The 12,508-nt window shown below is 34.1% G+C and overlaps 1 protein-coding gene across 4 annotated transcripts in view; it reads left to right on the top strand.

The window, feature by feature from the left end:
* The window catches only part of LOC142336519 (uncharacterized), a 97,578-nt gene that overhangs the window by 39,170 nt on the left and 45,900 nt on the right, over positions 1-12,508 (top strand). For 3 of the 4 annotated variants that reach the window (XM_075385425.1, XM_075385424.1, XM_075385423.1), the window contains one exon: positions 9,746-10,378. The gene's annotated coding sequence lies outside the window, so the exon portion shown is untranslated. Of the gene's footprint in view, positions 1-6,209; positions 7,257-9,745; positions 10,379-12,508 lie in introns of those variants that run through there. The other variant, XM_075385422.1, reaches the window with a different exon arrangement.

Genomic DNA, 12,508 nt, shown 5'->3' on the forward strand with positions numbered 1-12,508 from the left:
TTGTTTAAATCATACGTGTAAAAGCTATTTTCTGCTAATTAGTACTCAGATTATGGAACGAAAATATCAATGTGAATTGGGTATAATGGCATTGGGTATTTTGGCATTGGGTATAATGGCATTGGTTATTTTGGCATTGGGTATAATGGCATTGGGTATTTTGTCATGCAACCGTTCTTTGGATATTGCTTTGTTCATTAAACCAATGGTAACACAATATTATTAAATTACATTACTAAATTTTACATTGCAAAATAGTTAACATTTTTTTATTCAATACCAACGTACAGGCACGACAAAAAGAATGACAAATTTTAAAGTTTTGCTACGAAGGAGTTCCTTTCCGTTTTTATAGAACCAAACGGACGAAATAAGCCAAATACTGCATGCTCCAACATTTACAGCGCTGTAAAATTTATTCACAATTTAGTCCTGTAAGATTGTATACAAAAATAGTTTTTTTCAGAACTCTTCTCAAAAATGGTTATTTTGCCAGATTCTTTGTCAGAAAATGGTTCTTTGAAAATTTTCTCGTTCGATTTTCTCGGAGTTCGATTTTCTCTGAAAAAAATGTTCGAGTCTTGTTCAGATTTTCTGTTCCCAACAAGAGTTCGAGTCTTTTTCTATTTTCTCTGAAAAAGAATATCCTTCGAGTTGCTGTCAGAAAACGGATATCTTGCAAGATTTGCTAGAAAACGTTTTATCTCCATTAAAAAAAAATTTATATAAAAGTGGTCTAAAAGTGATGTTTGATGCTAGTTAGGCATCAGTAAAACAGTAAAATATGATCGATCGTTGGATAAAAAAAATCTCAAGAAAATAACTAGTCCGCTGCCTTAATTATATCATCTTGTTGAGAACAACTTATTATCATAATTTTTTTTACTTTTGTAATTATATTGAAATTGAATTGAAATCAACCGTGGTTAATTTTAAGTTGGTTTAAAACTTTTCGATTAACTTTTTTGTGAAATTTTTTTTGGCAAATCCTGAAATAATTGAGAGAGAACACAAATGTAAATTGTGCATAAGATAAGCTTGACACAGCTTGACAAGAAGCTCTACTTGTTCAACGTAGACGTGGTTACAGAAATGAAGCCGTGAGGAACAAGAATGAACGAGAGAATGGGTTTTAAGAGATGCCCAAGTTCGAGAACTTAAGATCAGATGATGTAAATGGATAGCACACTAGGCTTGCAAGTAAGAGATGCTGGTTCGAATCCAGTACTCGTCCATTTTCACAGTAGGTCAATTTTTGCGCCTGCTAAGACACTTTAACATTGAAAATTATACTAATGAACATCTGCGAAATGAGAATTCGGCAATTTGGTCAAATTGGTCAAAGTAGCGACAGAGTCTGAGGGTGGCAAGTTAGATGAACTGCATCTATTGCTACTTTTACCAGTATATAGTTTGCAGATGTAACAGGAAGAGAGGGAGCGCGGTCACTTTATGCCATCCTGTAGTTGTGACGTCAATGGATCAGGGAAAACGAAGTAAACTCATACATCATTACTACCAATGCACCAAAAAGAGAATATACGGAAAATTGGGAAAAAGTGCAGCAACTGCACAAAAGTAGTATCGAGTTAAATTGAGGACATAACACAGTGCTAGGAGTATTAGCCGACAGGGGGTTAGGCCTACTAGTGAAGATGAGAAAATGATAATTTCAAAAACTTCAACAATTTCAAAGTAATTTTAAAAAATCGCTAGTTAAAAATTTTAAGAATTTTAAAGTATCGCCAGTTAGTCAATTGGTTAAAGACTTAAATTTTGATTTTTGTTTGGTTGTCGGCTAAACCCACTGTCGGCCAATTTGGCGACATACCACACCATATATATTCTATGTATGTATATAGATTCAAATGTATACACCATACAACTAAAATAAACGAACTCAACTTGTACTTTAACGGTGAGGAAACACTATCAGTTAAAAATACTTTTTGAGGAAAACTATCTGTCTTTTTTACAATTTATCATTTTTGCGCCGCTAGCTTCAGTGCTAAATATGCTTCAAAATCCTTTTTGACAAAAATAGGTAACACCGCATTCGGTTGCCATTTATATTTTTAGCATAAAAGAGGACTTTTTAGGTGGTAGTGTTCTTGTACTAGTTTTAACGCTCCTACCGAAAGTAGTATTTCATTTCAAAGTGCGCAAAAAAGATTTTTGAGGGAGATAGGAAAGGAAATTAAAAACATAAAATCTCTTTATAAACTGTAGATAGAGAAATGCTTTTTTATTTAGCAGGCGAAAAAGGCCGTAAGCAGCCGTTCATCAAACAAAACGACAAGTGGAGAAAAAGACGCGATCAATTTTTGATGTTGTTTCAAATTAACCACATGATAAGTTTTCAGCTCCGCGATAACTTTTTCTGTTGGCGAACTAAATTTTGATAAATGAATAATGAATTAAAGACAAAAAATGCTCTCAAAATCAATAATATTCTCTTGATCGGAAGACATAATTGATGGTTTTAAGTCTAGCCTCACTTGAGAACTGATTAGCGGCTATTTTTGTTTTTACACTGCATTGCATGTTAGCAAGATAGATGTCATTCAAATTACTGCAAAAGACTTGCATAGTAGTACATTGTTGAAAAATCTTAACTTTTTTTGATCGCATTATTTTTTCAAGCAGTTTTCCTCTGTTTACTTTCACTTTCACTCGGTTCAACATAATGAAACCGAGAAAATATGGTCATGCTATATCAATTATAGCAATAGTCTGTATACCTAAAGGCGAAGCAGAACAATGTTTCTCTTATTACATTTTTAGACGTATGATCGTTATCTCGTCGCCATTTTTTTACATTACCGCTTGATATAAAAAGTTAGTGGCGCTCTATCAGAAAATGTAAGCATTTTCATACACCATTTATTTCACAAAATTGGATTTAAAAACAGGTGGTACTTTTTGAGTATTGAAAAAATTTGGTTATTTTCAAAATTATCCCGTTTAGCAAAAGCAATAAATGTGATACCCGTATCTGCAGTAATTTTTGTCTATCAGTAATGGGATTATTAAGTAAATTTTGTCAATAACATTGAAAATTTTGAGTTTTGAAAGAGCCAAAATTTTGATCAATTTTGTATGTATGAATCATCCGTAATCGTTCAATCTTGATATGAAAACTCTCATGATAATGTGTTTTACATGATTAGTTTAATTTGACGCTTCGGTATTGTTATTTTATGAATATTTTCTGCTCATTTCATGGCTTCTCAGATTTTACTACACAGCAAGCGTTTGTTGTTAAAAACTTAAAACTGCGCAGAAAAACTTTTTTTTCACTCAACCTAGACATTGCTTTTCTGTCTCCTATCGTACTTTTGTAAACAATTTTTGGGGTCCGCTAAAATGTTATTAATTTCATTTAAACTAACATGTTTATCTTCAAAAATGAATATTATTAAGAGACAACGTTTTGTGTTCTTTTGCTTCTTAAACTGTTAAACTTTTATAAACGGATTCTATTTGCTTCGCTTTGCCATTCGTGAAAATATACCTGTGATCATACTCTGCGAGGGAAAAGAAGAAAAACTATATAACCAATTTTAAGATAATCTTGGTCTAGTTATCCCTGTTACAAATCGCTAAAAAAAATTGTAAGAAGTACTGTGAATGCAGTGAATCGTTGCAAGGGTTGCAATTTTTAGCGATTAAGTTGGTGAAATTAACAATTAATTCTCTATTATAGTTTGCATATCAGTCAAAGTTGACCACCAACGAAACACTAGCGCTCAGTATTTGTAAGAGTGGCTGTTTTTTGACCAATTTTGTTGCTTTTTGTTGGTAGCTGTGAAATGTTTTTCACCACTTAAATGCTGAAAAAAAATCTTTGCCGCCAAAAACCGCCGCCACTAGTACAAAAATAAAACGCATATTTTTCACAAAAAAGAAGCATTAATTTGATTTAAAGAAAAAACGAAATACGTCAGTGTATGGTGACGTAGATGTGACTGCCATTGCGGGCGGGGGTTCAAACCCAGTTTACTTAGTTCGTTTTCGGAATGAATCCTGTGAATGAGGTCCGAAAGATCACCACTAAAACAGTAAATCGTATAAAAAAATTCACCGCTAAAAGATGTGATAAAAATATTCGATGTGATGAAAATATTCGATGTGATGAAAATATTCGTTCTTACTGCTATTCGTCGAAATTTTGCATTATTTTTCTGCAAAACGACGACCCAGGAAATCATCTTTTAAGGTTTAGCAATCCTTTATCTGTCATCTTTTAAAAGCCGGCGTCACTTCTTGCGATTAACGTTCGGATAGATTTTGAGTCGAAACAATTTCGATACCGTTCAGAATGGTTTTGAAAAAGTCTGTTTTTTATGGGATATAAATTTATTTTAAAAATTTGGTAGAATTTTTTCAGTCTTGCATTGTTTTTTTTTGAAAACATATCGCTGATTAAGCGCAAAAGTATTTGGTTTGTGTACTAAATAGGTTAAAGGTTGGTGGTGTAAGCGTGATTTATCGATGTCGTGTGACTACGATTCAGGGAGTCTAAGAAAACGAAGCCAAATTCGTTCAACATTTCAAAACATATATAATACCTTTGGTCTAGGATTTATGTTGGAGTATTAAAAATAAAATTATTTATGACCTATTCACGTCACTTTCTGGTTCCAATCTGATCAACAATTGAAACCCTTTGTAAGTTACCAGACCATGTCTTTCATTCCAAATTTCAATGCACTCTCTGCGTACACAACCGTTTCTGCGAAACTTGCTCACAAGCCAACTAGACATGGAAAGCTTTGAACATTTTTTTGCGGCTTGAACAATCTTTATTGCATTTAGAACAAACCTTATGTTGTACTAGTATGTATTGTGGGGGCGGGAGCCGGGGGGGGGGATTGAATAGGGTGAATTTTACAATACAGTCTTAAGAAATAGAGCGAATAAGGCAAGCACGCATTGACCATGGATCAGAATTGAATTGATATTTTTACAAAGGACAAAGATAGATAGGGGCAACAGGTCGAAATGACAGAAGAACGAATCTGGCAAATTTTTGAAAAAAGGGACAGAAGATAGAAATAGAACAGAAACCGTATAATACATTCCCATTTAAAGCTGTTGAGACGTTGTTTACTAATTTTTGAACTTGCGATTAGCTAATTTGCCCCCCCCCCCCCCCCCTCAGCGACCCGTGGAACTTTGATATGAACCTATCAAAACCGAATAAATCGTCACAAACCGACTAAAATATGCGCAACAATCGTGTTTTCTAACTACCCGCTTCAAGAATTAAAAATCGATTGATTTAACTGACCCAATTTCTCTTTCGACCTACAGTTCTACCCCAATTAATAGATAGATAGATTTGATATATGTCGCTACATGGGTCGCGGTCTACTGCTCTTGTAGTTATATATAATGTCGCTTTCTCTACTTTGGTATAAATGCTTTAATAGCCGGCAGAAAAAAAGACGGAGGATGGAAGGAGAAAAAAGACATACAATATGCCGCTGTCTCCTAATCAATTATTATAATGCGCAATTGGCCGAAATATTATCGATTGAAGGTATCAGTTGACGGAGTGGTGGTGGTGGTGGGGGGGGGGGGGGGGGGGGGGTTTGGGGGTACAGTTGAAGATCCGTTTATTTAATGAATGTGATCTGTGAATAGACAAATTTATAAATGATATTTAAAGGCACCAAAAATTCATGAGTTAGAAAATCAAATTTTAAGAAAAAGTCAGTAGAAAACTGACCGATATTGTAATCTATTTTCGTTTTCGGTCACTTTTTTTTGGTTGCTTTAAGTAATACGTCTTTTTTCTCTATGCGCATATTTTTGCTTAAATTTTGTGTTGCCCTCATAATGACGTCTTAATTAAAAAAAACTATCAGAAAAATAATGAAATTAAATTAATTTGTTCAGACCTATCAAGAACTGAGATTGCTTCACTAGTCTTTTTCTATCACGATGAAAAGAGTCAAAACCATTCAGTTTCTCATATTTCAAAATATTTCATCTATATAGAACGATTCAAAGGCATTTTTGACAAAAATGGGGTGAAGCTGAACAAGTTTAGCTTTGATGAAAGATTGTTTGATTTTCATTCGGCTGGATGGATGATCGACTAGTTGAGATTGCATCAGATTGCGATCATAGGAAGCCGGTCCGTTTATTTGTGTTCACACACTTTTTTATTGGAATTAAAGAACATTTATATTATGCATTATTTGTGCGTTTTTTTTCTGTTTTTACCAAAAAGCTCTTAACCACATAGAGATATAAACCTTATAGTAGTCATGCATTGCATGTTTAGCTGTGCTTTCTATCTTTTTTCTTTCTCTCCAATATTCCTCCCTCAAAAATAGTAGCTAAACCTGTGTGTAAGACTTTGTTAATAATAGCAGTCAATGTTAGCTAATATTCAAGTCTTCAGTTTTTTGTGTACGCTATGCAGTTTAAAACGCAAAATAAAACACATATTAAATTTGCATTTCATACCAATTTAATATACACCAAAACTCTTCCCAACGCTCTTTACTGTGTAAACTTTTGAGTAGCAATTTTTGTAGGCTCAAAACGACACCACGGGGGCAAAACAAAGTCTAACCCCCACCCTGGTCTTGTTCAGTCTAAGTTGTCCCCGAGTTCGACCACCACCGCCACAAGAAACACCACTAGTAGTGGTAGTTGCGGTAGTGGGAACATAAAAGCTAACAACACCACCACCACCATACCACGCACCCCACCCCCTAATAAAAGAGGGAAGAAAACCAATACCCCCTGTAATCCCCTGTCTGAGGATAGTTGGATAGTTTCCAGTATGGATAGACCCGGCCTATGTCTCATAAGAGAGCAAAGAAGTAGGCTACTACTGTTTTTCCTATTCCTACTCCTCTTACACTGCTACTGTTTCTGCTCCTACTGCCCCTCTTAAGTCCCCTTTCCTCATATATACATATATAGCCATACAGCAACTAACTCGAATTCTTCATGTATGTCTGCTGGCTAAATAATACCAACTTAACTACAAAACACATACACACACACGCAGACACTCTTTCTCCCCTTCTATGTCTCTCGTTTGGTTATCCTGATATTGCACGTCTTGCTAGATTCCTACATTATACACTCACTCACAGCTAGAGAGTTTTTATGACATTTACGCACTGTTTACGGCCACGGAGCTCAACGGGATTTGGTTGGTGATTTTGGAATTTATTCAAGTTCGCAGCCACCACTTCCAGACTAACATTTTTCTGGGCTGTCAAAATAAGGTACGTCAAAATATGCCAGTCAAACATAAATTATAGTTGCCATTTTCACCCCCGTCTCTTTTTCCTATTTACGTCTCAACTCAGGCCAATAATTTACCCACTTAGAACCCAGTCCCAGTTTAAAGGTAACATTATTGTTGGGCAATTCGTTTCATCACTATAATAATGTCAAGTACCCGCCCCATTTAAAAGACTCAACCTTGATTTATTAATTCTATGTCTCGACGTTCTCTTTAATTCTACTTTCTAGGTTGATATAATCAAACCCGACCCGACAAACCCAAATATATAACCAGTTTATTTTAAACAGTATTAAAAGATTAATTCAAAATATCGTTTAAAATTCGCAATCTACAATTGTGTAGTCCCAAAATTGGGGGCTATTGCAATTGCTAAACCACTTTAATGACCCATAACTTTTCAAGTTTACTATCAAAGGCTTAAAAAGCTTACATTTGAAATAGTTTATATCCGATTTTTATACGAGAAAATGTGGTTGGTTTAGCTTTGGTTCAAATTAAATTATCAAGTTTAACAGAATAACCTAAAAGTGAATTTTGGAACAACAGGTGGTTAATTCCCATTGCCGTACTTCTCAATTTATTTTTGGTTCTAGTATTTTATTACTTGTGAAAAACTACAATTTGAAGTAAGTAGCACCTAGAAAAGTTAACTAAAATCTAAAAGAACCAAAAGGTATAGCTCTTTTAAGAATATAGACCCTTTTCAAGCTCGTTTCGACATTTCATGATAAGCTGTTAGCGGTCTAAACAGTCGCAATTACTGTGAAAATAAATCAGTACTGGGTTCGAACCAACATCTCTTACTTGCAAGCCTACTGTGCTATACCCATTTACACCAACTGGTCTTAAGCTCTCGAATTTGGGCATCTCTTATAACCCGTTCTCACGTTCTTTCTTGTTCCTCAAGGCTTCATTTCTCTAGCCAAGTATACGTTGAACAAGTAGAGCTTCTTGTCAATCTATGTCAAGATTTTCAAATGGGCAGTTTACATTTGGCTGTTCTCTCTCAGCCTTCTAACATTATGAGCAATTTTGAAGCAATCTTATACAACCTTCAAATTTTAACAGAGTAGCAAGAGCTTGTTAAACTTTTTTAAATTTAACTATAAGAATCCTGCTGATAACGTTTATCTCAGAAGATCTTATAAGCCGGTCAAATTTTAATAAGCAGAAAATATTTCCAAGAGGCAAAAAGATATTTGAGCAATAAGTCATTGTCAACTTAGCCGTAATTCATTTTGAAACATTTCACTATGCGAATTTTCCCAGTTTTCTGTTCACAGATGGCAAGGATAAACTGTTCACAAATACACGACACATATAGTCACTATAATAATTCTCTCTAATCAATTTTCACTTTAGAAATAGGCAATTATTGTGCCCCCTCCGTTCCCTGTCTTATTCCCATGGGGCTATGATAGGACAAGCGGAATGAGGGGGTGAGAGGTGGTTGAAAGGGACGGGACAGTTTTTTGGAAGTGGCCATTGTCCAGACCCTACATTCGTTTTCACTACAAATTATTATCAACGCCACTAAAAAATAATACTTATAGTCTCTCTCGCCTCACTGCTAATGTGTTTGTTCAAACTGCTCTGCACTTTTTCACGTTGTGCAAACCGGGCTTAAATGAATCTCAAAACTAACATGAACTGTGCTAGCGTAACCTGACTTGAAAATTTCCCTTAAAAATACCGATCAAAACCAAAAACTGTCAAAAATGATCATTTCCCGCTAAATTTTGACCGTTTTTGACCGGCCTTGTCAAGTTGAAAAGTGAAAAAAGTTAGATTTGAGCTCTGGAAATATAAATAGTATAATAAATCGTTCAAAAGTCGTAATTATTAGTATGGATTTCTTTACGGACTAGTTTTGTGTTAAATTAAAGATTTCTGTTTTTAAAACATATATGCAAATCCTGGCATTTAAAACATTTTTCTGACTTTTGTGTCACCTTTTATGTACTTTTAAGTCCAATTATGTCACCTAAATTTTAAATTAAATTGACCAGACAATTTTTTTTATCGTTTTCTAATCACTTAAAACTCATTTTTATTTTTCCAACATTTTTGACACCTGTTATAACTGAGCTGATTGAAAATTATCTTCTGAAAAAGATCTAAAAGAACTGTTTTCTGAAACTAACTTTTATAGAAAAACGCAAATATTCCTCTAGTTATTGAAACAGATTGGCTAAGTGGGAAAACTTTTATAACTAACCCGCGTGAACAAATATCTGAAATATGAAAACTTTCTAAATTCTCGCATCTGTTTCCAATTTTTCCTGTTTTCGCGATTACAGCAGCGCGAACTTAATTCTCTGTAATTCAGTTTTGACCAAAATTGTCTAACTTTGCAACTATTTTGCTTGATTTCAGTCAATTATTTCACAAAGAAACACAAGTTGTACGATATTAGATAGATATAAGCTATTTTCTTTTGAGTGAGAGATATGTTTGCGTGTTTAGATATTGTTATCTATTCAAATGAACATTGAATTGTTCGATTCTGTTCCTGTTCTCTGCCCGGATAGAGGCGGAAGCCTGCATGATACAATAAGTGGAGAACCGAATTCTATGACTGTTTTTGGGCTCAATCGACAGGCGGACTGGAATAATTCAAGGTGGAGATTTCGACCTCTTAAATGAGAACAACCGGCTGTGAATTAATGGCGCGAGACTTTACTAGACACATTTATTACCCATATTCTTCAATATATAACTACAATATTACTACCGTTATTACCATATTAGACTTACAAACCGTTATTCCTGTCTTAAACAAACCCACACACCAACGCCCAACCCGCCAGCGATTTATTGTCGGCGGGTTCGTTCCCAGAACTACAAAAAGTGTGAATACGGAACTTGTTCAGTTTCAAATTGTGATCAAAGTGAAATTCGCACTCAAGTTTATTTACTACACCTTGCAAACAACCTATTTGGACTATGCTGGTTGTTTACCTGACGTGAAGAATGCTACTTAATTGGCCATAAAGTGTTAGTTTATCGATTAATTCACAAGAATTGAGTTCACAACTTTTTATCCACAAGGGAATTGGACACATTCAACACACGAGCTTATGTGACCGAAATCTGAAGGTTAGTTATTGCATCATAGAAGTATATGTTACGTGACTCTGCTTGAAGTCACTGAGATCTTCTGGCGTTTATCGAGAACCGCGAAACGGTTCGAGATATTAAGTCAGAATATTTTTGTCTCGAATATTATTATTTTGTTGTTCAATAGATTTAAATTGTCAATAGTAGTCTAAAAAAGGAGGCTCGGTAATGTGCGGTCGGACATGATGTTCCGACCCGCGCTCATCTACATTTTTGACTTAACCTTCTTTTGACCCACGTTTCTGACAAAGAGATAATCAAAATTATATGTTTGAGGTTAAAAAAATTGTTAAACATCCAACTAATAATTGAATTAGATAATGCCATGCCTCATTGAAATCAGATCTGCCATCAAAAAAACTACAAAAACAACAACAACAACAACAAAAAGCAAAAACAAAAATTACAGGGCAAAAACACAATGTCTTAATTTAAAAGCACCTAGTAACAACGTGATATTACAGTCAGACAAAACCCTAACTACACAAATTTACTTTTTCCTAACTACACATCTGATGGAATTATTGCTCAATAAGACTAGGTAACATGTCGACAAAAACATAAATAACGAGGCAAAGTTCAAAAACCAATCGACATTTTCTAAACCAAATAATTTCAAAAGTATTAAAAATAAGTAGCTTTTAACAAAATAGTTCTTGATAAATTTTTTAAAAAATTACAATGAAAAAATAGGATCTGTCTCTGGTTAGACTAATCCATAGAAACGGACTAAAGATGCAGAAAAACTCGAAAAAATACGAACACTAAATTACAAACACTGCGAAAACACAAATTAGTGAAGCCATTGAAATCATTAGCTATTATCTGAATATTTTGTATTATTTCAGTTTCTATTTATACTAATTCAGCTAAAATTAGACTGAATGAATGAATAAGTTCAATTGGGCCACATATGAAAATCATTGGCGAGGAACAATTAAAACAATTTTTAAAATCAAACGACAAAATATTAAAAAGCGATCCATTGATGCGGCCTATTCATTTGAACCTCGTGAAACGAATCTTGGAGTTTTAGGCAACGAACTTATATAAAGTGGACTTAGTTTGACCCAAGTTTTGTTTTCTTAATGTATTTGATGAATGTTGGGTTAATTGAGCTTGATTGGACACATGCCTCCCGTAAGATTAATTTAGCCAGCTAGTGACTACAGTTTTGTTTGTCAAAAGCGGATTTTGCAGAAAAGTGTTGAAAAATACAAAAAGTTAAAATTTTACTGTGCTTTTCTCACAGTTTTTTTCCAACATTTTAAAAAAATTAATGGAAAAACAGTTTCAACTGCATCAAAGAAAAGAAACTTTCTCTCTGGCTTTTTATGTACGTGTATTGTATTAAATTATATAAGTTTGTACAATAAAAGAGTTTTTGACAAATTTTCCCCCGTAGCTCACATTTATTGTTTTAATATTTTTGCTGTAGTTGGTACTGGATTTTTCGAAGACTATTTTGCCGCAACTGGAGTTTATCTGGTCGTCGAGCATACTTCAGTCTATGCTCTTTAAAATTCTTTATTTCAATTTAATTGAGTTCATATAAACAACAACGCTGTCAATTATTTTTTGATATTAAACTAATAGAAATTTTCACTTACTGTGTGCCTGGCTGCGTATGGATCTGGTGACAATATTCCTGAAAATCAAAATTTTAATGATCACAAAATATAACTATTAAGCGTTGGTTAACTACTAGGATGACCGTTATCTCTTTCTCACAATAAGCCGACAAGTGGCTTTTTCGGAGGGCTCCAATTTCAATTCAGTTTTTATGTTGCCCAATTTGAGCCAAAAGCTTTTGCAATCAGATATTTAAACTTAGCGTCGTACAAATCAGACGTTTTGAAATTTGTATAGATGGAGATCAACATCACAATATTTGAAGAGAAAAATTAAAACAACATGCAAGCAAAATGTCTCAAATTTTTGCGCATCCTACTGTGAACCCTCCTCACTTTTTTTAAGGCACTCAAACAACGGAAAAACTAAAACCGGTTATTTGAACTGCAAAACAAATCAAGGTGTCAAAACATTGGAAATAAAAATATAATTTGCTCTACTCTTACATTTCAGTTGTTTAAAAATGATAAACTCTTT

This window comes from Convolutriloba macropyga, chromosome 3, assembly GCF_964194025.1.
Source record: "Convolutriloba macropyga chromosome 3, txConMacr16.3, whole genome shotgun sequence".
NCBI classification, from domain to species: domain Eukaryota; kingdom Metazoa; phylum Xenacoelomorpha; order Acoela; family Convolutidae; genus Convolutriloba; species Convolutriloba macropyga.